Source organism: Sylvia atricapilla, chromosome 8 (genome assembly GCF_009819655.1).
Source record: "Sylvia atricapilla isolate bSylAtr1 chromosome 8, bSylAtr1.pri, whole genome shotgun sequence".
Lineage (NCBI taxonomy): Eukaryota > Metazoa > Chordata > Aves > Passeriformes > Sylviidae > Sylvia > Sylvia atricapilla.
Window position 1 is genome coordinate 6,670,644 of NC_089147.1, and position 26,635 is coordinate 6,697,278.

Sequence of the window (26,635 nt, forward strand, 5' to 3'; positions counted from 1 at the left end):
GGATAAGATCACAGAATAAAATTACTGTTTAATAAATCATCAATAAATATATAAATACTAGTTTCCTCCTTATGTGTTCTTTTTAGCCCATCAGCATTGTTTTTATTTGCACAGAAATGTCTTCCACCTGTACACTTACAGATAATTAAGGTGCCAGACAAAGCTTCCCCTGTTCCTGAATTTCAGATGCAAGTTCACAGTGCAACAAGTTAGCACAGACTGATCTGATGGGGGCAGAAATCTCTATTTCAAAGCTGGTGTGTTCACCTTCCAAATGACACTTCCTAGCTCCTCTCCCAACAGAACCAAGTGGTCTCCTTATGTGTGCATTCTCCAGGACGCTGTCAGCTGGATCACAGCCGCTTTTTCTGAAAGCTGGGAAGCAGACAAGATGATGACGTTTTTAATTGCAACCTCCAGAAGGAAGTCTCCTTGTCTAATAGATTTACAACCCCATACCCAGTGAATGTTATGTGCAGTTGTGGTGACCACAACATAAGATATTAAGTAATTAGAGAGTGTCCAAAGGAGGGTAACAAAGGTGGTGAAGTGCCCTGAGGGGATGCTGTATGAGGACAGGCTGAGGGCACTTGGTCTGTTCAGCCTGGGGAAGAGTCTCTTCCAACTCAACCTGTTCTGTGATTCTGTGATCCATCCATCTGGAGCTCTGCACTGGTTTAAGACCTCCTTGCTGTCTGAGTGCTGCTAGAGGTGCTCATCAAGAGCTGTTGGCCTTAACCAAGCCTCTCTGCCAAGCCACATCCTTCCATACTAATAGAATTAGGAGTGGGCTTTGACTTACAGCACCAGTTCAGAGCCCAGTTTTTTAAAGGAGGGTGCAGAGAGCATTAAAGATGTTTCTCACCTCCATGTCAATGACTTTAAGTGGTAGGAGATTCCTCTTGAAAGCCAATATCTGTTCTCAGCACAAACAAGGGACATGAGCTGCACAAATACGAGCATGGATTTATAGCCTCACAGCTGCGGGGATCTGAGATGCTATTTGTGTCTGCATTGCAAGTGGGTGAACTGCTGCAAGACACAGGAAGGTTTTTGTTTGGAACTGACTGATCTCAGGTAGAAACAGGTTGGTAGTTTTCTGAGTTCTCCAAAGTCCACCTCTTCAGATTCATAATATAGCACAGAAAGGCCAAAGTTTAATTTCTGTGCTAACCCTCTCTTCCACACTACCTCATATCCTCAGGCCAGCTCTTCCCCACGACAATCTCTCTTTAGTGGTGTAGACTCAAATGCTAAAATCCTTTTGTGAACTCACCCAAATGCACTTGCCTTGCAGTGTGAGCAGAGCCCTCTTTGAGCACACAAAACCATTTCTCAGCCTGCTGCATGTGCTCTGTAGCAGGTGTATTTTTCATAGATTTTTATCATGGCACTACAACAGGTACATTTCACAACTTTCTGTCAAGGAATTTCATCCACTACAAGACATTACATCCTGGCACTAGGCTAAACTCTTTCTGGGGAATATTTTATAGCATGCACATGAAAAGGCATCAAGAGAGTAAACACCAATTAAGGAAAAGGCTAAGAACACTGTTAACCCCTAAGGTTCCAAGTAATCATCACCAAAGTCTGTTTATTCAACCGTGGAATTTGTGTACAACCACAGGGGATATAAAATGGAATTGAAATATGAGAAAGGGCTTGACTATGACTCCAACATAACAAGGCAGAGCTACTTTGATTCATTCCAGCAAAGATATTGGTGCCCTGTGATTCACACTGTGTAGCAGCATTTCAGTGCATGACACCACTGAAAGTCTTTCCAGGATTTTCTTTGCCTTTTTAAATTAACTCACACAATTCTGTGTGCTGAACCAGCTCACAGAACAACAGCACATCTTCAGGTAAAAAAAAAAAAAAAAAAAAAAAAAAAAAAAAAAAAAAAAAAAAAAAAAAAAAAAAAAAAAAAAAAAAAAAAAAAAGGCATTCTGAAGAGAAATGTGGAGCTTGTCAGCTACCCCTGCAAAGATGGGCAACTGAGAACCCACATGGAATCCTCTAATCCTCCAGCAGCAGTCAGAACAGCCTGGGAGAGTGTACAGATTGAGGAACTGAACAGTAAGGACAAATGTGAACATGTCTAGTGTCCATTCTCTGTGGCAGTGCCAGGCTATGGGGAGGGCATCTCTCACAGGAGAGAAAACATCTTTTAAGCAGAGACAAGTGAGCAAAGGCCATCACTGTCTTGCTAGTGACATCTTAGATCCTTTCCCCCTTCAACTGATAAGAATTCAGTGCTGGGATCAACACCAATCTGCCTCTGCCTGATAAATGGGAAAAAGAAGAGTCGATGTGTGGAGGAAATGGGACATGAGCCTCACTCTCCAGGTGTGGGGTCCTCACCTGGGAGGTATCCACACAGAGCCCAGCAGAACCCTACAGATAGCTAAAAATGAGCACAGAAGCTTCAGGGAAGGATAATGAAGAATGCAGCAGGCTTCTCACATCCATCTCACAACAGCACCAAGTTCTTGTTGCTCTACCTCCACAAACGGTTCAGGCTCTGAGAGCAGGACTACTACCTCAGCAGACTGCACGTCCTTCCGCACAGGGCAGCCTCAGCCCTGTCTGATGGCATTTTCTGCAGCAACCATTCTATCCTTTCCTCTGCCCTTCCCTGAGAAAGGGGCAGGGCAAGAGGTGGGCACTGCAGGGGCTGGTGGAGCCCAGGACTGCAGAGTGGGTTGGCTGTTTGTTGTCTGCCCCATCTTCACCCATCAGGGGCGACAGGAGAGGGCAGACCCTGTCAGTCTGGACACGTCAGGCTGTCCCATGGCAGCATCCCTGCACAGCTCTCAGATCAGGTGTCTGCCAGCTCCGAGCTCTGGCAGAGGACAGGGACAGTCTGTAAATAACCCAGGGCTGTAAACAAGCACGAGCGTTTGCGCAGCATCGGAATATGGGCACGCTTGGCTCGTGTTGATTTTGGTTTTGTTGATTTTGGTTTTGTTGATTCAGTTTTTACACCATTGCACTGCTCATTTGAGGCTTCTGAATTTTTTAATGGCTGCTGTTGATTCTAGAGTTTTGTCTAACTTTTGTGTCTGACAAAGTGTTTGATACTTTGCCTCTATCTATTTTTTCTATTTTGTTCTAATAGAATAAAGTTTGCAATGAAAAGTTAAAAACAAAATCTCCATGGAAGCACACCTCCTAACCAAATGTGTTGGAAACACATTTCTCAACCCTTAAGGAGTGTATGATATGTGGAAATTTTAGCGTAATAGTTCCCAGGAAATCTTGGGGTTTAAACTTACTTCTGCAATATTATAAAACATTAATTACTACAGGTTTGATCTGAATACAATTTTTATCCAAAATCATTAACCTTCATTCCTGTCCATACAGTATTCCCTTACAGAATTCTTTATGACATGTTTCTTGAAAATGCACTGGGATACCAAGATGTGATCCGTTAATTATTTAAATATTCTTCTATTTTGAATAAAAGCTCTTATTTCTACTTTGTTTTTCTCTGCAGAAACGATTACATGAGTGCAAGCTCACTGAAAACAATACATTTCATAAGCATACACAGATAAATATATATATGGTGACCAACTGCCACATCTACTCATTGACTTCTGTAGGGATCTTTCATTCAATCCAGAAACAGAGGCAAGATGAATCATTCCAACAATCTGTGGGCTCTGAAGTGTTAACCCGTGACATCACTGCCAACAGCTGAGGACTGCTCTTAGCAGAATCAGCTGCTCCAAAATTGGTGTGCTTAAAAGCCAGTTTACAGGCTGCTCTGTAGCTTTTGGGGAAGGTGGAAGGGGGAAAGAAATAAGAGGGTTTATAGTGCTTCAGTTGCCTTTGATCCTGTGGTTTAGGGTGTGTTTGCTAAAGAAATCAATTTCTTTTGATTTAGAACAAAAAGTAGGGTTAAACTCATGCCTGATGTAACTCTCATGAAGTTACACCAGTGATTAATATTTTAGGGCAGTGGCATGAGCTATTTTAAGTGCTGTGCTTTCTTTCAAGCACCTTTGAATTTATATATGAAATTCTAGAGTAGCATAAACCAAACAATATAAGGAGTTGTAAATACAGTCTGTGAAAACAGCACAAGAATCTAGTAACACAAAAAAAGGTGTTCTAGTCAGGAATGGATCTCATTGGGTTCAGGATACCAACATATCACCAACACTGAGAAGGTCTTTTTCATAAAGATAACAGGAAAAAAAATAGAAAGGCACAGTAAAGGCACAGATGATGGGATGCCATGTTTATGACTCTGGAAAACATCCAGAACTTAAGTTGAGGAGCATATTGAGCTTTTTTTTTTTTTTTTTCTGTATAGATGGATCCCTGTGAAGTGTAACTTATACCTCTGCTGGTTTGTGTGCAATGGGTTTCCACGGGGACTATGGAAAGAGCATGAGATTATTTCCTGGATTCAAAGCAGATTTCCAGCATGAGAAGTGGCTAAATGAAACATAGGAGAAGCACTCTTAAACTGGATGCTGTCCTGGTATTAAGGAAATACCTTTTAGACAGTTCACCTTTCTCCAGTACTAACATTTTACTCCTCCAATACTCATCTTTTACTTAGTGAATTGTTCCTTAGAGGCTATTGCTGCTTTCACAAAGCATTTTATTCTGTTTCCATGAGGTTTAAAAGGAGAAGCTGCTATAAGCTGTGTGATGCAAAGCACCTAAAAGGATGTTGAAAAGCCAAATCACACCTTTTCTTATCTCTTTTCTGTATCAAATTAGACAGCTGAAAATACTCCTCTTTCCATGAGTATTAAAGATAGGGTGTTTGGTGTTCTGATGGTATAAGTTTTTAGAAATGCAATTTCATAAAATACATATAATTAGAACCAGCAGCATTCTTCTGGAAGAGAAATAGGTCTGGGTAGAGTTCTTTAGAAAAATCAATCTGCATTCACCAGCAATTCCAAAGAATTTTTTCATTCTGTCAACTTTTTCAAGCAATAAATCATCGTTACTTTATATTACTTTACATAGAGATAACTTAAACTCTGGCTGATCGACAACTTTCTTATTCAGCCTTTGACATCAATTATCTATTATCTATTCTTCTGTCAATATCTGCTGTCTAAATCTCATGCAAAAGAATTACACCTTTAGAGAGGGAAAAAGTGCCTTTACTACGCTATCCAACATTTGAATGACTACATTTATTCAGCGTTCAATAGGACTGGGCAAATAATTTAATCAGCACAAAGCCACCCCAAATTTGTTGGAGTTAATGAGTTTTTTCAAGTCAAAACTTGAATGTCTTTACTATTCCCTTGGGAAGCCTGGACAGGAAGGTCTCTGACATGAATCTCCCCATCTCTCCCTGGGCTGTTTTGCAGGGGAGAGGAAATCACTGGGGTATGATCCTGTGCCTTGCAAATGCCCAGCTGCTGTTACAGCCCCTTGGAAACACAGTCAGCTGGATAGGCAGGCTTGGGGCTACTGTAATTTAGACCAGTAGTTTGTGTGGTGAAATGTTTGCAAAGAACCACACACTGTGGCAGTGAGTCTCCAGAGAAGAGAAGCACCAAAGCCCTCATGGGTGCTGGATGGGTTGGGCAAAGGGGAAGATGAGGATGAAAATCTCCCTGCCGTGGCTATTCATGGCTCTCCCCAGGCACACCAGGGATGTTCAAGGACACCTCTGAGCCTGCCCTGGCTTAGGGCAGCTCTCACAAATGTTCTTCTGTCCTGGTTACCTGGGCTGCACCAGAGCTTTGTTCTGCTTTTCGTTTGGGTTTGCACATTTGGAAATGCCATTAGAGCAGCCAGAGTGAATTGCCACACAGTGGGATGGGGTTCCACTGAACACCTGAGGAAAACCACTTCATTAATGGAAAAGCACATGATTGATATTTTTGGGACAGGCTGAAGGGACACCATGGGAGCAGCTCAGGTCTATTGAGCATATAATATCCATTAAAGAGGATCAACTAATTGCACATCTCCCTAACCTTCCAAAGAGCTTTCCAGCCTCTGTACATTAATAATGCTGCACAGCAAAAGAGGACACACATTTAAGGTGAAGCTGAGGCTTATACTCAAATTTTCTGACACCTTTTTTTCTGAAAGACTTTTATTTTAAAATTAACGATTTTTAAAAATTGAAATATTGAAGTTATATCAATGTCTTTATTCCATATTCCTTAAAAACCCACAAACTTTGCTGAGATATTTCTGGTGCTCAGCATCAGGTTTACCTTTTTCAGGAAAACAAAAATCTGCCAGCAAATTCTCATTTAAAGCAGCCACCACTCCTCATGGCTTTTTTTTTAAGCTAGTCCAGGTCAGAGTGTCCCAGCTTTGTCATTGTGTGTTTTAAAGCACATTTCAATCATAATTTTCTCTAGTGTCAATGTTTCCACTTTATTTTCCAGCATTGTTATTTGAACACAGTGGCGTTCTTCCATAAATCTAAGACAGGACTTGGCAACTTGGATTTTGCACTAATGTCTTCTAAAATAATGAAGGAAAAGGTGAAAAAATAAAACATGAAAAGCCTGGGCAGACACCATAAAAAATGTTGAAGTAGGATACATTAGATTCTTTTGGCAGTCATTTAAAGAAGGGCAACTGTGATTTGCAGCAAAACAAGCCTGTCCTTAAAAGTTATTTTGGCTCTCACCAAAAGCATCCACATGCCTCTTCTGGAGAGCAGGAGCTCCATTCTGCATGACACTGATGTAATATTTGCATTTCTCAAGATGCTACTGAACATTCATGCTTAACAAAGATCCTTGGGAATTTGTTCCTCATGACATGGATACACATCTACTGTCAACACTCATTTCACGAGCATCACAGCGAGTTTTCACTGCCAGCCAGCCTCACAGTCAGACCATGTTGTAATCAGCTTCTTCAATTGGTCTGTTCTCTGTGTATTTTATATAGTTCTATGAAGAGAAAGTACAAATATTTTTAGGAAGGAACTTTCTTTGTCCTCGTCATTTATGAGCTACTGCCCTGGCCCTTACTGAGTCCTTCAGATGCTAACAAAAGATATTAAAAGATAGTGGCTAAAGTTCAAATATTATCAAAATTCTGGCAAGAAATTCTCTTCACAACACTTGCCAGAATGTTGGAATTGACTTCCCTGCAGCCTCTACATTGCCTTGACTTTGAGACAGGGAACCCCAGTAATGGCTGTGTAAATATCCAGGTTGATGTTCTGGCTCCTGGATCTCTTCATGGCAGGTTAGACCTAAATTTAGTGTTGCTGACAAACTTGCTTCAGTCTTCTGGAGACAATTGTTCGAAATCTTTGAATACAGATTTTTACTAAATATAATACAGAAAATTTACTAATGTGACTATATCATGATCTCTGAAATATTTTGTTTGATAGTACTTTGGGTTTAGTAAGCACAGTCTGAGCATTTCCAAGCCATGATATGTTAGTCTGTTGTCTTTAGTCATCACAGCTCAAAATGGTCAGAAGAACCAATGCTAATTTTTATTCCTTGTCATTACTCAGATCAAAGCTGAGATCCTCAGTGAAAATTAGCAGGAGGGTGAATTTCATTGAAAATACTGCAAACACAGAATGCAGACACAAACTCACTCTCCATTGTACCTCAGTGGTTTGATTCTTAAAAACTCATGAACAGAAGAATCTGTGGCTGAGGCTCAGCTCTGTTCTATTTTCACAACAGTAGTCACATCCTGGAATAATCAGCTGAGACCTATAATTCTTTCAGAAAATTCAAAACCCTCTCAATTTTTATAGTTGTTACCAGCTCAGAAATAACATTCTGTAATATTTTTTCACAATTTTTAGCTTCCATTCATACAAGGGGTGTTTGTGTTTCACAAAGACATAGATACACTGGAAAAGGGAAAGAGCTCCCTTTTGAGGCTTGATGGATGATGGCTTTGCTTCTTTCGCATTTTTTCTACTAAATATTCACCTGATCATAACATCGAAGTTGAGAAAAGGTAAAAATAATCTCAGTCCCTGGATATCAGATTTGTGGTTTGTTTACATGTGAGTTTTCTCCTAATAGATGGCAGGAATGGAAAGTCTCCTTGTTGAAAGGCAGATAAATAAAACCCCATCTGCTGTAGACATTGAGAGAGTATATGTATCTATACTCTGTTCGGAGCTCTGCCATTAGCTAATAATAGCATTAACAGTTCAGAAGTAAAAAGAAAAAAAGTCTCTAATACTCAGTCTTAGCAGCTGATAATGTAAAATAGGGTGGCATTTGGAAGCATAGGATGATGCCAGTCCCTGGGGAGAGAAAGGTGTTAACTTCTAATAGCTTTTCAGTAATAGCCAAGCATCTGCAGTCCACCATAAAAAAGGGTTTTTAAAAATTAATAGAGCTGAATGTGCTTCACACTGAGGAGAATGCCAGATTAATAAGCGCATTAAGGACCGCTTTGGATTGGAAATAATTATGGAAGATGACAAGGAGCAGAGGTGGCATTGGTGGTGCTTTCAGGAATGCATTTTAAAAAGCAGTTTAAAGAGCCTTCAGATGTTGGTATTATCCTGCGTGACCAAATTAAGAGCAAATGAGAAAAGTTTATCTGGCATTTTGGAGTATTGAAAGGGCTTAGTGTTATAAATTATACAGTATGAGGATAGGCAGTGGTGAGTAAATTCGTGTTAAACATTATTGGCAGTTTAAATAGCAACTGCTTTATACAGAACCAAATATTTTAATTTGGAACTGGAAGTGTATTCACTCCCCTTCCAAAAGAGCATGTTTGACTTATTTATTTGCCAGCCCAATCACCGGACAGTTTTTGCACTGATGAATTGGTGAACATTGTTCCCGACGGGCTGTTACAAATGTAGAATAATAGAGGTGGGTTATAGGTTTAGAATTGATTTAGAGCTCTACTTATGAAAAAGTTGAAAGCCACAATGACATCTTCAGCTGCAGGGGAGGCTGTGTGCACTGGGGGCTGCTTCCAAATGGTGTTTACCAATATTTCATCCTCTTGTTTCAGCTCCTTTTTCACTGCTTGCTCTTTCAGCCCTTGCAGCAGAGATATCTTCACACCCTGGTTCTTGAGGCAAACCAAACCAGCCTCGGTCTCTTGATGATGAAAACAGAAAGCCAGGCTTCCAGGTTTTAATTCTCTGGCACAACAAGGCCTTTCTGAACATGTTAGAGCTGTTGCAATCCTGTCTGGTGGGTGGTTAATAAAGAACAGCCACCCCTGAACTATACAGGTGCTCCCAGAGCAATTCCAGCAACAACAAAAGTGATATTCCCCCTCTGTGCCATGATCAGTTTCTCTACATGCAAATAGAATAATGAAAACCTTTTACATGAACACAAAAGTCTGTGAAAACTCCCAAACTGGTTTTAAGACTTTTTCCTCTCAGTCTAAAAGTGTGCTGTTTTTTTCTTTTACATAAGTACTTGTAAGAAGTCACAAAAAAGGAACACCATTAATATCCAATTCTTTAATAATTACTTTAGGAAAAAGCAAAACTAATGCTGAAATATCTTTTAGGTGAGTGATACTTGTAAAAAGGCAAACCCCACAATTATAACAGCATCTTCCATTAAACAGTTCTAAGTACAGTATATGCAACATGCTGGAGACTCATTATTTCAAATCCAACTTCTCAAAGATTTATTTTTTCTTTTGAAACAATTTCTGACAGCTTTTGATCTTCTAAACTGAAAAAAATCAAAGAAATCTGTTTCTCTGGCATATTAATAGCAAAGGAATTTCTGGATGCTGCAAAGTAGGAACTGAATATAATAGCATCTCAGTTTTATTCATCTTCAAAGAAAACCAAATATATTTTTGAGACTAAAAAAATAGGATACCCTACAGATTTTGAAGGGATGGGATAAACCTCTTTTCACAAGAAAAGATGACAAGAAATTCATCTTGAAGGACATTCACTATGCCTCTGTCCATTTAATACATTTACAAGCCAGCTGCCATGAGTTAATCTGGCTTTTACATCTGAAGCAAAATTATTTTATAATTTGGGGCTCATATGCCTAAGGGATTTTTTCTGTTCCAAAATTCTTTGGATACTGTAGATCAACCTGCCAACAGACATGGCACTACCACATACTGTTGTCTACAATTTATGCAAGGGGTGCATTAAAAATGCTTTTGTGAAAGTAGTACACAGGAATCTTAAAAGCTTCCATTCATGGTTTCCTCACTGCAGCTCTTTGTGGGTGTAAAAATGAAATAATAGTAGATTAATTATCAGACGTGTGTGTTGTGTGTGTTTACTTTTATAACTACAACAGGACTAATATACAGCCTTAAGAAATAAACACTTACAAAAAGCACATTTTACAGAGGTACAGAAATTTAGGTAATCTAGCAGGGTTTTTCTTGTAGAGCTGACTGGTGGAAATATTATCTTTGTTTAATACCACGCTGCTGTCTGAGCAGGCCTAGGACATTCATCACACACAGAGCCACGAGCTTAGCTGTGACTGCCATGGGAAGCTGCAATCCTGGGGGAATTGTGTTACTTACAGTGCCAGGCTTCTCAGAAGGAGGTCAAAAAGATATCACAAAGAGCTGCTGGCCACTAAAAATCACTTCGGTATGCAAATTTCCAGAGATAAATTATATCGACACTAAAAATAAAAAAAGTTAATTCAGGCTGTAAACAGTCTGAATTACCTTTTTTGAAGGGACAATGGAAAGCAGCTACCAACAGTGATAGGGCTGAAAAACTCTTGCTGTGGACACTGCTTAATTACACAGATGTAATTTTAGCGCCTACATGTCATTAGTACCCAAAAATAACAAAATGAGGAGCAATGGACACTAATGTAAGTGAAATGAATTGTACAACTGGCAGCCATTCTGACAGCACAGAGGGTTTTTTGTGTATTCACCAACTGAATGGCATCTATTCTGTTGGTTAGTAGAGGCAATTAAAAGTGGCATAAATAGCACTTTTCCAAACTGCTTGCTTTTGTATGTATAAGTAAAAGTTTTGATTGTATCATAAACAACAGAAATCAACAAATCTTGAAAAAAAATTCTTAGCTGGCATAAATTGCTGTCATTTATTTATCTATGGGAAGTTATGCCAGGTGAGATTCAAAGGACTCCAGAGATGGCACTGCTTCAGCATGATTAGGCATTAAGTCACAGCAGAGGCTATCAGAGTAAAATGATGAAATTTAAGGGCCGCATTTTAAGAAAAAGTAAAGAAAATCTGGCATTTTAAAAATTTAAAAATCATTTTTAAAAGTTAGGAGGAAAGAAACTACAACAAAAGACTTTGACTCTGCTGGAAATGATTTCTAAATTCATACATAACACTACTAGTTAGGATTTCTCATGTCTTGTTTTTCCCCAGAAAGTATTTTCCTAAACAGCTATTAAAAAAAGTAATAAAATATTTTATGGCAGACACCTATATCACACTACAGCAATTAAAGCAGCCAGTCTGTAATTCTGTAATACTTCCTTTTTGGGTTTTTCTACAGAAGGAAATACAACTTATAAACCACAAAACACATGGATCAAGTATGAACATTGCTACCTTCAATACAAAGGTCTGAGGCACTGGAATTTGTACTGGAAGTTAAAGTCTAGAAATTCATGTGAGAAAATATATTAGCAACAGCTTTTATAGAAAACATCTAAATTTCCATGGATCCCACAGATTGATTAAAATAACTAGAGTGTCAGGTCTTGACCTAGATGCAGATATTTTCAAATATTGTAAGTCTTTGTCATGCAGCTGCAGAAAACATCTAAATTTTCCTCTGAGTTTAGAGTTGAGATTTCTGTTTGGAGCTCCTTCTGATTTCACCACAAATTATCTCTCCATGTAGGATGAGTAACAGGCATTGCTAAATAAATTACTTTCTTGAAAGTTCACACAGTCCTAAAGATATAAAATGCTTTCCAAGAACTTGACGTAAAAGGCAAAATAGGAACAGAAAAGTGAAATCTATTCTACCAAGAGACTCCAACAAGATTTTTGGTAGAGTGCTGAGAAATAAACTATTGACTCATGGGTCTTCATTTTCTAATTCACGTGGAAGAACTATTCTCTGCACTGACACAATTTATTAACTAGAATTCTATGATTAGAAAAATGTGACAGTGAAGAGCCCCTACAAATTAACAAGGCTTTAAAAATCCAGTAATTATTTATGAAGTCTAGAAAGTCTCATTATGATGTTTGCCCTTCATAAAAAACCAGGAAATTTGGAGATTTATGGACTATTATAATTCACCCCAGACCAGGAAAAAATGGCAAACAACCCACTTTGAAATGGAATAAGTCAATAACTGTATCCATGAAATGTGATGGTGAACCAGCAAAATTTTACAAAATACAGAAACACAGTCAACAAAATTTCATATAATTATTTGTAAATGCTAATACAGAGAACCTGGTTTTCTTGACTACCTTGAACTTAATATGTTTGTAGATTCTTTGGAGCAGGACTGGCAGCTCCTTTGTCTTTGAACAAGGCCTGACATGGTTTTTTGTTTGGTTTGCAGTCATGACCACAGTGTTAACAAAGATAAAAAATTCAAAACTTATATAATGTATATATTAAATGTATGCAATATTTATTTACATAATTATATAATAATTATAAACTTATATTATTTCATCAAAGCATTGGCAGAAATGTCATGGGATTCAAGATGCATATCCCAATGAAAAATAAATATGTCCGTCTTCCCATGTGTTTGAATATGAGATGCATGCTTGGCTTAAGGAGAAAAAAGGGGGCAGTAATAGTTTTTAACGAATTTTTAATCACTGGCCAGAAATTTGACTGGTCAGAACTATTTGAACTGGTCAGAAATCTGTGGTCCAGAACTATGGTTCAGAATTAGAAAGGTTAAAATAAGTGTCCCAACTTTTGAAATTACACCAGACTTAGTCATTTGGCTTCTCAATTATTATTATTATTATTATTATTATTATTATTATTATTAGTGGTGGTGGTGGTAGTGACATTATTGTTGTCATTTTATTTCGAATATTTAACTATTCTTATCTCAACCCACAAATTTTCTCATTTTACTGGTCAATGGAAATGAAATCTCTGGAGTTCCTTGCCCACAGCAAGCCCAGAAGCAAATTTGATATGTGTGAATGCAGTATGGGAAGCAACCACGCAGGATCCACATAAATATTCCTCTGCTTACCACCAGGAAAATCTTCACTCAGGTCTCCACAAGCTCTCTGCTCACAGAACAGTTGTCAGGAAAATTCAGGGAGGAAGAACTTGGTCTAGAACGGGAACCATGCGAGGGATTGGTAGATCAAAACCTGTCCTCTAACATCTCTCCATTCCTCACAACCAGCTCCTTCATCCCTGCTAAAAAGCATCCAACGCCCCTGCCAAGGGGGCTGAGAAAGGTGACCAAGAAATAAACTTTCAATGGAGAAAGCTCAGGATGGAGTGCTACAAGAGACTCCATGTCCAACAGAGCCCTGTGACACTGGCAAGCTCCTGAGCTTCTCACAAGGCTTTGCCTGAAAGTTTCCAGACATTTCCAAAAGCTGCATCACATTCTCAGCAGGGTGGAAAGGCAAACAAAGCAAGGCCAGATGCATTAGCAGCTCCTTGCTTCTGTTGCTGTCCTCTCACGTCCAGATGCACATGGAGCATCTGGGTGTTTATAGTATTTAAATTCTATTAACTCTTTTCATTCGTGCTGTTTTCAGGCTGGCATAGATGGGGCATGAGGAAGAACAGGATATTCCCTCAGCACTGATGTTGTATTTGCCACTACTGAAATTTGACTGCAATATTATAATTTTTCCACCAGTTATATGTTTCCTCTTCCAGACCAGCTGCTGTTTCAGGCATGTCACTGGGTCTGTAACTTTAGACAGATAATGTGAAGCCTGAGATCAAACACAGTTGTTAAGCAAAACAAATGCATTTGTATCACTCAGAAATAATAAATTGCCACACATAATAAATGTGGATAGGCAGATGATGTTTGAATAACTTGCTGTCCCAGAAGGAAGATAAAAACAAACTTGTACCAGACCTGAAAAAGAGATACAACACAAGTTCAGGTGAAAATCAATTCAGATTAGGTTGTGTCTTGTGTTACAAACTCTTCCTATAATCTGATTATCATCTTTACTAGCTTGAATAATTTCAAAGAGTAAAGAGTATTAAGTCATTGAGCAGACAATAAAAAAGGAAAGTATCAATTTGGCCAGTTAAGTGAATACTGAAGCCAGGAGGTTTTGCTTTGTCACAGAAGATTTGTTTGTACCTGAGAGGAAAACAGACTGTCAGCAAAACTTAGGAGGAAGTCAGACAAGAAATGTGGTATAATACCCCCTGCAGACACCACCACGCTTGCTGGATTCAGAAAACAGATCAAAATATTCAAAATAAACCTCCACTTTGCAGTGAGACAAGTGTACTGTCCCTGTTGCTGTCACCAACATGCCTGTAGGAGTGATGAGCATGAGAAGTGGGGTGCTGGAAGATGTTCAACAGTATTTCAACACTGCTCAGCACTCTGGAAGTGGTCAGCTTGAAGTTGGTCAAAGCACTGGAAGTTACAGGGAAATTGTGTGAAGTGTGGAAAGCACAGGAAGGTTTACATGGATAGTGCACACTGAAGGACAGGAGCCATTTGCTCACTTGACAGGACTCTTCTTCAAAGCAGCTCCTAATGAGCTCTGCAAACACCACAGAAGTCACTTGGAAGCTCTAGCAGCTAACACAAAAACATCCCTGGGTGAATTTATCAGAGCTGTACCAGTGGAGTAATGCCTATTTTCATATATATGTAATTGGCAAAGTTGTGAGCAATGGTCATCAAAGAGCAAAGTGCTTACTTAGTGCTTTGTACTCCAAAAATTCTTTCATGGTGATCCATTTGAACATTGTCTTGAAATCTAAGCATGGCTTTGCTGAATTATTTTCTCTTTGGTTGTTTTCATTCCTAAACGATTTCAAGTTGCATTTGCAAGAAAAGAGACTAATGGCTTTGAATATTCATGCTAGAACTGATATATCCAAAAAAATCAGTTTTGAATTTAAATAAGGATTACCCTTCATCATTTCTTGGCTTATATTGATATAGGAAGTGAAGCAAAGGAGCAATCCTTAGTGTTGAAATGTCATTTTCCCTAATACTGCCTTGAAGTGAGCACAGGGGGTGATGAGATAAGAAATGGAAGTGCTGCTCTGGTTGTAACGTGGCTGCTGCAGAGAAACAACAAACCGCTTGAATTATCCAGAGAAGGTGACCTAGTGCTTGAATTGAAGCAAGACCCTCTTACCTGACTACAATAAAGAATGAAGAAAGAGACCCTTGGCTTGCAGAGTACATTATATTCTTGATGTAATTCACAGCTGTGGACTTCTGTGAAGCAGGTGTTCAGTACAGTGCTAGTGAATACACACTGTCATGATGAAATAGATGTAAAAAGAGAACTCTGTTTAAAACTTTCATCTGTCCTACCAAGGCTTCACTTTTGACCAAAATGCAAGCTCAGTCATCTCAAATTATAAGCATGTAGAGGTGTACCATTTTGTCCATTGTTTTAACAACAAGTTTAACCATTTTAATCAAAATAGATTATTACAGATACACTGCAGATCAATTTACATAAATAACGGTTCTCCAGATTCCATCTGTGTGAGGAATGACAAAATACCAAAGGTTCAAAAAGCTTTTGTCAGATGAAGAACTTACCTTGGAATAGGTCCACTTGTTTTTGAAAGCTTTATTAAAAGAAGGAATTATAGTCAGCATCAAAGCTCACAAAGATTCCAAAGTTTTTTTAGCTTTTGGTGATTTCATCGGCCTTAGCATGTCAATCTGAGAAAAGCATTTCCTTAGTCTCATATCTACATTTATTCTGTTACATTTTATTTGTGTTTGAAAAGCAAACCAACACCCTCGTGTAAAGCACCAGAGAAGGAGAAGCTACAAGAGGCCAGAGAAACTGGGAGCTGAAATGAAATTCCTGAATTTCATGAACTTTCCAATCGGGATCAGAATCTTCTCCCTTCCATTTCCCCAATTTTTGTTATTTGCAGAAATCTAACTGAGGAAAATATGAAGAAATGCTTATCATAGCTTTGATTATAACCTTTACTCTATAGTCATTTAAGCTGTTGTTTAATTCATACTAAGTGTAATTTTGAGGTAAAGAAGTATTTTTTTCTTTGTGTTTGGAAGCTTAATCAACCAGGTAACAATGGAAATATTCTGCCTCCTCTTTTAAATAAATTGTTAAGGAACAATGTTACCCTGAAACTTGAACACTCATATTAAAGGGGAGAGCAAGTTTCATTATGTGATCCCTCTATTTGTTTTAATCTGCTCATTCCTGGGGAAAAAAACCTGAATGAGAATTTAAACACGCGCAGCAGTTTTACAAGAAGCAACTTTTTTTTTTCTAATTATGTATTCTTTACTTATTAATCAGTGCTACAATTTCCTGTGACATTTAACACAGACACAAGTTATTTTCATTCCAAAAGTTAGCAGTTCACTGTATCCTATACACATGGCGCAAGCATTGCAAATGTAAATAAATGTAGGCGTCTGGGTTTTAACCACTGCTTCCAGAGAAACGTCTTTTTTAATGTGGTATAACTTGCAATCACACTGAATGTCATCACAGCTTTTGAGAGTGGGCAAGTCTTCATGCAATCTTAATTTTTCACTGAAAAAAAAAAAAAGTAAAATCCTGGCATCTGTGCAAAAATAATGAAGTCCATAGAAGAGGAAAGAGAGGAATGTAGCTAATAATCCTATTTATGTTCTTATGCACTACATTTCATTTACTAGAAATAGCATGACTAAATTCTAATAAATAAATATACTAATTGGTCATTGGAAATGCAAATTTCAACAACAATCTTTAATGCAGTATAATAAAACCCATTACAAGCACCAGCTTTGTAGATGCTTTGATTGTAAATAAGAGATTAGTTTTAAATTCAGATGTGCTGAACAGGTTGGCATAATTTCAGGTAGCAGTGGATTTAGGCTGCTTGCCAATCTGTGGGAAGAGCAGATATATTAATACCTGCACTGTTTCTACTCTCACATGTTCAGTCTGAGTGTTTGCTATTTGCTACACTAAATTATATTGAGTGGCAGACATGAATATGGTTTTCGTCTTCCAGCTTCTTGCAGATCACTTTCCTTGGGTTTAGTGGATTCCATGGGGCCATTTTGCCTCACGGCTTGTCTCAGTTTTTCATCATGTCCAAACAACCTGTCTCGATGGCCACAGGATAAGCCACCTTCCCTCTGAAAATGAGAAGCTAATTTAAGTCCTGATTTCCCCTGTGCTGGGATATTGCAAACATGTGCCCTCGCCATCCCTCATTTTCTCTGTCTGTGGTACTCTCCATCCCAATTCCCATGCAATCAATGAGTAAATTTCTCCCTTGGCAGGTCTGCAGATGGTCTCAACTACTCCAACTCTGTGCCAGTTTACATTGGCCAAAGATCTGTTCCCTGCCTGACAGGACTGAATTTACCACTGGGAGAGGATGTGTGTGACACCACTTGAGCAGACAAAGATCTTGGTGCTACACCACGCAAGGCAGGGGAAGTTTTGGCCCCAGTTTCTCCCAGGGGCAGAAAATCAAGCACTTAATTTTGGATAGGGCCACAACAGTGGGATTTATAGTGTTTCTCACTATCCTCTACAGGTTTTAGGGAGGACTTTTATGATTCTAGGCTGTATTTTCATGGCTCCAAACTCTCACTCAAGCGTCCATTAGAGAAGAGTACCTTACAGGGCTGGTAACAAAAACTGCCTGATTTGCCTGAACTCTGCTGCCCTACTGAGAGTTTATCAGGTGATTCTAGAGCCCTTTGAGTTTTCCCAGCCTCAGCCACCTGTCCTCCTAAGTCCTAAAATGAAGAATTCAGCTGATACTCGGATACACATAACCGATAAATTTTGCAAACCACGCATTTCAGATTTTTTAAAGCACTTAAGCTCTAAATCACAACTGTTTCCATTTTAGTTGTTTATACCTCAGCATCAAAAAAAAAAAAAAAAAAAAAAAAAAAAAAAAAAAAAAAAAAAAAAAAACAAAAAAAAAAAAAACAACCACCCAAAAAAAAAAAAACCCCCCAAAAAAAAAAACCAAACAGATTGCAGCTGAGTCTAAACCACTGTATGGAGCTAATCTGTGTGACCACTCAGTGCTACTATGGGTTTCCTTTCCAATCCTATCACCTTAATTACTGTCTCACATACCCACTTGTTGCATCCTGCCTTAAATTACTTGTAAATTCTTTGGCACTGGGAATGTTTCCAGTCAGTCTTTAGCATACCCCTAAGCACAGCAGTCTGAGTAGGACCTGAGGGACTTTTGTAATAAGAATAATTAGTACTGAAATTGGGATGCTTTTGGCCTGAAGGGGAAAAGCCACAAGAGGGAAATTGATTGAGGTGTCTAAAATGAAGTCTGTTTAAAAAAAGAAAATAGAAAGCCCTAAGTGGCATCTCTGAATGATGATATAACACAGTGGCAGATCTTTTTGATGTACCAAGTGAGTACAGTACCTAAAGAAGACAGTTCTGACATGTGCTGCAAATACTCTGGGGCAAGACAACCCTTCTTTCTTCAGTAGCAGACAGCTGCCTTTTTTTACCTTGAATTTTCTTCAGATTCTTTGGTGGCATACAAGTTTTGGTAGGACTTTTCATGGCCAAGTCCCAGGAAAAGTCTGGACACATTAGGAAAATCCCAGTCTGTGTGCTCAGTATTTTTCCTCTCTAGCTTGGAAGGACAGTAGATCTTCCACAGCATCCCAGGTTGTGTAAGAAACACCATCTTAGTAACTTTCTGAGATTATTGAGGCTGGTTTTCCATAGAAATGAGTGGTAAATTTCAACTGACTTGTGTCAAATTTTGGTACTCATGGGATACAAAGACAGGCTCCAGTTCTACAGACCTTGGACATTTTGTTTGGTGCTTTTCTCCTAACCCACTGCAGACTGATCCAAACTCGTATATTTTTTTATAAACTGGGTACTCTGTGAAGTTGTTGTCTAGCTTGGTGAATGATCTAGATCTCCCTGAAGGGCATTTTTCATTCTGTAGCATTGTCCTTAGCATGCCAAAATCTTCATACAAATTGATTAATCATCTATTAAAACTGTACTTAACTGAAGTATAGCAGATCTAGACACCCAGATTCCTTGTTCGTGGAGTTAAACCAAGCTGTACATACTTCAGTGAGGTCCTGCGTCCTTACACTACTGCTATGTTTGACTGTCAGCCCTGAACTCTCATTAACAAATTATCTAAATGATTGTTTCTGCCTAGGACAATAATTTGAAAATTTCCTGAATACATGCACACACAAAATTGCCACGAGGTTTTACATTTTGATCTTTATTTCTCATATCCTGTTGAATGCCCGACATAAATTATTCATTATTTAGCCTTCCTTTGTCCCTTTCTCTTAGTAATGGGACTAAGTGCCAAAGAGTAAAATGTGATTCAGCCCTCTGATGCATGAAGAGGATGAAGAGGAACCACTGGGGCTGGCTTCAGTTTACTCCCTGTCACTGCAACCTGCTGGGTTTGTGCAAATAAACGTAGCTTTGGGGCTAAACCAGCTAGACTAGGTATTTCCAAGGTAGTACCATATTAATGATCATAAAACACACTTCCTGACTCTGTCCCAAGAGACCTTTTCAGAGCTGTTTTATGAGAGACTTGGGAGATCTGTTAATGAGTGAAGTAATTATTACCTGTGGGCACAGATTTAGAACGACTTCATGCTTCAGACTCCAAAGGCGTAAATGTCTTTGTTACAACAATGTTGTGTGCAGTAAACAAAAGGGATGCTCACAGAATTAAAGATATGGATGTTAGGATGCATAATGCATTTCTTTTTTTTTTTACATTCAGAAAAAAAAATCACTGAGATAAACAGAAGATTTTGTATCATAAGCTCTTGTAAAAAAAAAGTGGAGTAATTTTTCATATAATGAGCATGATGAAATCTACAACATGTTGTTTATTTACAAGCACACACAAAATTAAACTACATTTCCTGTTTAATTTACAGTATTAAACAAAGGCATAATATCAGATCCTGATACCACTGTGCTAATTCAGAATTGCTCACTTTTGTTTTGTTTCCAATATTGAATTCTCAATGTAATGTTGTGTGTTAATCTGGTATATTTATAGAGTTACACATGTATTTCTGAGATGATATTATACAATTATGGTATAATCTATTTCAATGTAGCTTTTTTTGACACAGAGCCAGCACCACACAAGATTCAAAAATGTCAGTGGCCTTATGGCCATCTTGTGCAATATCTTTTGAGGTTTTTTTGGGGTTCTTTAAAGAGTTTGATAGTGCCCCACCTCTGGATAAACTAGATGACAGGGAGGAGGATCAGAGTTGTGGGCAGCATGGGTCAAACTATTCCTGTTTTCAACTTTCCACAGTCTTTAGAGTGCAAATATAACTATTTTACGTATAACAAATATAACTATAACTCCAAGGAGGTCTCAAAGCTGCTGCTATCCCAGGGGCCAGGTGATGCCTGAACAAACCATAAAGTACAGAGCTGCACACTCACACACTCAGAGGTGTGTGAGCCCAGATCTGGTACCCAAAATGCCATAAAGAGAGGAAAAAACAGATTGACAATGGTTCTTGCTTTTCTTTTTATCTCCTCTCTGCATTTAAGGAGCTTCACTGAAATTATGTGGTTATCATGAGAAGATGTAACACTTCTGAGGCACTGGAAGTGATTGCCCAGAAAAGTTGTGGATGCTCCATCCCTTTTCAAGGCCAGGCTCTGATGGCCTGGATGGAGCTCTGAATGTCCTGGTCTTGTGGGAGGTGTCCCTGTCCACCACAGAGGGTTGGAATAAGGAAATCTTTAATGTCCCTTCCTACCCATTCCGTGATTCTGTGACTCTGAGAAGCACACAGGCAGGCAAAACTTTCTTTCCAGACTCCTCTTGCAAAAGAGAAGATTCAGAGAGTGAACTCTCCTAAATATATAGCAAACATTATATTTTCTCTTCTGCCTCCACTTCTCCAAATCCCCCAAAAACCATCAGTGATGAAAAAAGGGGAAGAAAGCACCTGGTTTCATGTAGCCCGCTGTGATCTTGCCCAGGAGGAGCTTTCTGGGGTCTCTGCAGGGCTCCCTTAGAGGAGAATCTCAGGTATCAGTTTCCTAGAAAATGGAGATCCTTGCATGGGGCACATGCAGACTTGAGAAAAGCAAGTGGGGAAATGGATGTTTTCACAGCACATTCTCTTTTTTTTCAAGTAATTTTCTCTATTCCCATTAGGTTTAACTTCAGCATCGGGTGGGTCTATAGTGGTCCCTCCTCAAAAGCCAGGTTTATCCTCTGGTAGTTTGAATAATTATACTTTAAAAGCCATTTTGATTGGTCTCCTCACCTTTTACACACGTGGCCATTACAGTCCTAGTAGGGTATCCATTGGACAGAACACAAGGAGATGAGTGAAGAAGGAAAAGCTCTTATTTCAGACTAAATGTTCTTAGAAGTTAGTGATGATTATCTGAAAAGATTTTAAAAATAACTGTGTCATGGCTTATGGTTCATTATAAATACATGTGAAGGTCTGAATTGCTCAGGGTACCTGCTTGCAAGCACTCAGTGGTTGCAGTTGTTAAGACAGGTAGGGAGCTCATTTAAAGTGTGGCTTAATGCAATCCAAAAGAAGAAATTATTTCTATTTGTGAAGGGAAGATGACTAATATAACACCTGGAAAACTGATATAGTAGATATCAGAATCTCACCCAAAGCAGCAAGAAAAGCAATTACCAGATCAACATCATACAGGAAACACATGGCCTAAATTTTGATTTTTGATAGAGCTCAACTGCGCTGTGAGATTCTACCCCAAGAGTTGCATTTTGCTGCTTTGTGGATTTCTGACAAGTTAATTTAAGGGAAGTTTGGGGCTGGTTTATGGCCAGGTGTGCGATAAACATAAAAGATTTTTTGGTGTTCTTTAACTCAAAATACTGGCTCAACTAATGCATCCTTGGTGTAAAGCCACTGAAATCAGATATTGTCCAATAAATCAATTTTATTTTACATTCTACAGTTGTGCAATTGATATTCAACTGGCCTAAACGGGATCTCTCTTTACTAGTTATTTCGCTTTCTGGAAGATTTTCCCTCTTTAAACAGTATTTTTCATTTTTGCTTTGCGTTTTATACAGGGGAAAAAAAAGTCAAACATGCACAGATATACCCCAGAAGCAGCTGGGTCCTGTATGTCTGTTTACTGAAAATGTGAAATTATGCAAGTCTTGATAAAACTGCTCATGTGGTTGTGTTTTGGAGTCCTCAGAAATGCAGAACACAGTGAGCGAGTACCTGGACAAGGCTTCAATCCTATTAAATAAGGACCCTTACTATGAGAAAACTTTTAAAGCATTTAAATTCCTGAAGTCATAGTTTATCACTTGTGTGCTTTTGTAAACTCTATTACACATTTAGCTGCAGCTTGAGTACCTAAATAGGATAAAAATACGACTTTGTTTCTTCCGTCTTTTTATTTTATATTTCTTGTTTGAGATTTATATCACAACCACTTGTCTCAAATAGGAACTAAACTTATTTTTCTTTTTTTTTTTCCCACTGAAAGGTATGAATTCCTGAATGGCAATTTAGCGTGGACACTTCAGGGAAACACTGCATGACTTTTCACATGATTTACATTAAACTTTCATTAAAAATGAGAGTGGCTTAGATCCTACTGCATAAGAGCAGCAGAAAGTAGATGATGGTCTCCAGAAGCTGAATAGAGAAATGAAGAATTGCATTATTATTTGATTTTTTTACTCTCTCCCTCTCATATGTTAAGAGTTGTAAGGTAGCTGTCTGGATAAAGGGAAAAAGCTGAGGATTAGAATCAGTTTGGGAAGGTGGACTCATAGGGATTGAGCTGGTCAGGGACCCTCTCTGTTCACATGGAATAAAACCCAAGATTTTAGTGGGAGAAGGGTTAAATTTTAGAGCTTATCCATGTGAGCCAGTTTGTCCTTTAGCCTGCACACAATCAGGAGCGTGGGGCTGCAAGATGCGTTCTTCCTGTTGGACTCAACACCAGCACCACCAGCTGAAATCTACAGCACTGTCACGCAGAAATCCAGATTAAACAGTGATATTGGTCCCTGCTTGCCTTAAAAATCTATGAATACATGCCCCAATAAATGAAGATCATCCACCATGTAATTTTCAGCGAGATTGGAGCCACGGCGAGGGCGGGACAAGAATAGCATCAAATAAAGGCAAATATTCCTGAAATCTGCATGCTATTATTTCTGCCCAGAAAAAGGGGGGTCTGCAGGTCCAGGATGGTGGTAGTGGGGAGGAACATCTGGCAGCTGGAAGGTAACCAGAAATAGGGAACATATGGAAAAAGGGCTGTGGAGAGGCGGGGATGGGGTGATTTCCAATACCCTGTGTCATAATGCCTAACCCCAGATTTAGTAGAGGCCACTGAGTGAGTTTGTGTGGTTGCCAGTGCTTTGTGCAGCATTGTTGTTGCTTTGTTTTGTTTCTAGGGAGAATTACAATCTGTTGCTATATTAAATAGAGGGTTTGTATGTGTGTAAGGATGCATGTGTTTCTCCTCTGCTTTAAGACACCGTTTTCAGCTTCAGAAGTAATTTTCAGATTCAGAAAGGGCGGGAGAGCCAGGGAAATGTGATTTGTTTGTCTACATTATCTGGGAACTACATGACTTGCTGTTTCCTAGGGAAAGCTCTATAATTTGATTGCAGATCTGTATTTAAATGTGGGAGAGAGTCTAAAGGGGACCTGACACCTCCACTGTAAAAACTCAGATAATACAGACTTCAGGAGTTTAGAGTTCAAGGTATTTACATATTGATGTTTTCCAGCACTGGTACAAGCAATCTAACAGCAGAGGATTTGCCACCAAACGACTGTCTAGTTTAGGGGTTTTTCAACTCTCATTTAAGTGTGAATTCCTAGATATCTGAATTTAGAAAGGCAGGTCCACTGGATTTCCATTTGCATATTTTTGGCAGCAGTCCACCTCATTAATGCAGGAGAGAATCAGCCAATATTATAAGAAAAACACATATGACACTCAAGGGAATTAGAAATATATTGTTAATTTGACGGAGTGTTAATAGGCCCCCTAATGTCACCAGTTTTTCCTAACAGTTGTCTGCAATGTTTATTTCTTGTTGGACCAACAAAATCATGGTTCATATTATAGATGTGAGCTCGGTGATGGTGGCTCTTTAAGAGAGATGTGTTCTCCTGTAGGTGCTCAGCATTTAGTGCTCCTCTTCATTTTTAATCAAAGAAAAGTCTCTAAGTCAAAGGAGGGAGGAAATCAAACTCTGACTCAAATCTCTCGTGTGGAAGTAGATATTATTTTTGAACGATGCCTCCTGAGAAACTTTCCATTGACCTCTAAAGCAGAAGGGCTGCAATGGAGCTGTTATCAGGTTTAACTCTTGTGACCCACAGCTGAAATCATTGTAGACGAGTGGCTACGGGGAGATTAAATTCAGAATGTCCTGTAAGCTGAAAGAAATATAAATCTAAGCAGTGCTCTTTAAGAAGCATTAAAGAGTGTGTATAGAAACTTAAAAATTCCTCTGTGTTACGTTACTTGGTATTCCTTTTCCATGCCAGATTTATGAAGGACTACACCATTATTTTCGACCTTTTCCTACGAAGGGCTGGGAGATTACAAGTTTTGCTCTGGTAATTACCTATCAGTCTAACAAAGTAACCTTAATTAGTGGGATTTTTTCATCCCATATATAGGAATGGGGCATGGTGTGAACACATGTTATTATGATTTAACACCTCGCTCAGATCTCATGTATATCCTTTGTCTTCTGCTGTCACCACTGTAATTAGGCAGCAGAGGTGCAATATATTCAGATTTTTTTGTCAATACCTGCCCAAAGCTCTTAATGCACATGTGATAGAAATGAAGTCTAATATGCAAAGAAAAGCTGTAATGACCACTGTAGACAACCAAGTTCCATTTAGCTCACTGCAGTGAGCTCACTCTGGTTTGCTCACAAAAGCCTTGCTCACAGGATCACTCTGGTTTCATCAAGATGGGTTATTGCTTAGAGAGAGCAGATTTTTCCCTCTTTCATTTTAGCACAAATCTGTTTTATCTTCCCTCAACCTGGCTTTTGATTAGAGCAGGTTCAGAAGTGCTGCAGACAATACTTGTATCACATAATCTGTGGATTTCCAATTCAGTTTGCACTGATTAACCAACTTCATTATGCACAAATCCCAAGCAGGCAATCCCACACATCCCTGTGCCACACTTCCTCCCTCCCCCTGTAACTCCAGTCCACCAGGACTTGGGAAAACATTTTCTTGCTGAACACAAGGAGGAATGTCATCCCTTCTTCCCTATCCTTACACACTGGGATGATATATACCCAGTTATTTTGTGCAAATATCACAGGAAAAACATTGAAATAATTCTATGCAAATATTTCTAGAAATACTCATTAGATAAAAGATTGGTTCACACAGTTTCCTTCTACTTCTTTCTTATTTTTTCCCATCTAGCAGTGAGGTCTCAGCCTCCGGAGAACTTCTCCTCGATCCCAGGAGCAAATAATTCAGAGATTAAAACCCATTCTATATGATATAGGCAACTAATCACATAACTCAGATACTGACTATGAAATAACCAGTGAAATCTCTCCACCAAAAGAGAAAAGCAGCACAAAATCTCTTATGGATAAAATGGATTTTTTTTTTTTTTTTAGATCTGCCAAGAGACAGTCAGAAAGAAAGAAAAAGACAAATTTTGCTGAATAAGTTATTTATTGTACACAACATGATGTCACCTGCTTTCTCCATCAAGCTTATACTGTTCAGCAGAGAGCATAAACAGTGCTCTTAGTGTCTCATAGTCTCATTTCTTTTAAATAAACTTTTATTATCATTGACACTTTTCCTTCAGTGTTTTGTTTGGAGCTATCAGCCAAAACACTTTACAACTGCTGCCACAGCGAATGACTTATTTCTCAGGATCTCCGCGTTCATTTTGATAAAACAGCAGCTGTGCACCAAGAAATTTGTGAGTGACCAGTTTCTAAAAGAACTTTTCTTATCTCTTACTTTTTTTTCCAAGCTCATGGGAAAGTTTCTTCCCAGGCACCTCAGGACATTAAAGTTGTGAGTTCATTAAAGCTGTGTACACGGTGAGGAGCCATCTGGGAGGGAAAGGATGGTGCTACCACACACAGGAGATGCAGAATACACAGGATGTGTATGGTGGGGGAGGGATGGAAAAGGATGAGAGGAGTGTATGGGAATGCAATCTAAATACTGGGAAAAATTATGAATTATTGCAAAGCCATACATTCAGTTTCAAATTAAGTCAGACAACTCCTCCCAGTAAAGCCCATGGGTCTTTTTGAAAATAAAGTAGTAATTGGCATTAACTAATGTACACACCTTGCAAACAAGCCAAGAAATCCCATGAAGTGGGCAGTTAAAAGTAGACATCCAGATGCAAGTGACTTGCCAAACGTTTCATCAAAATTAAATAATACTGCAATGGCAACCCATCTTACAAAAAAAAAATCTAAAATTCAGAAATAATTAAAGTAATAATTCAGAAATCTGAGGGAATAAA

General features: G+C 38.7%; 1 long non-coding RNA gene across 1 annotated transcript in view; it reads right to left on the reverse strand.

Annotated features, from left to right (window-relative positions):
• Positions 1–1,869: 1,869 nt before the first annotated feature.
• The window catches only part of LOC136363998 (uncharacterized), a 62,280-nt gene continuing 37,514 nt past the window's right edge, over positions 1,870–26,635 (reverse strand). Inside the window, exon 2 of the long non-coding RNA XR_010744094.1 lies at positions 1,870–1,952. This is a non-coding gene — a long non-coding RNA (uncharacterized lncRNA). The remainder of the gene's footprint in view (positions 1,953–26,635) is intronic.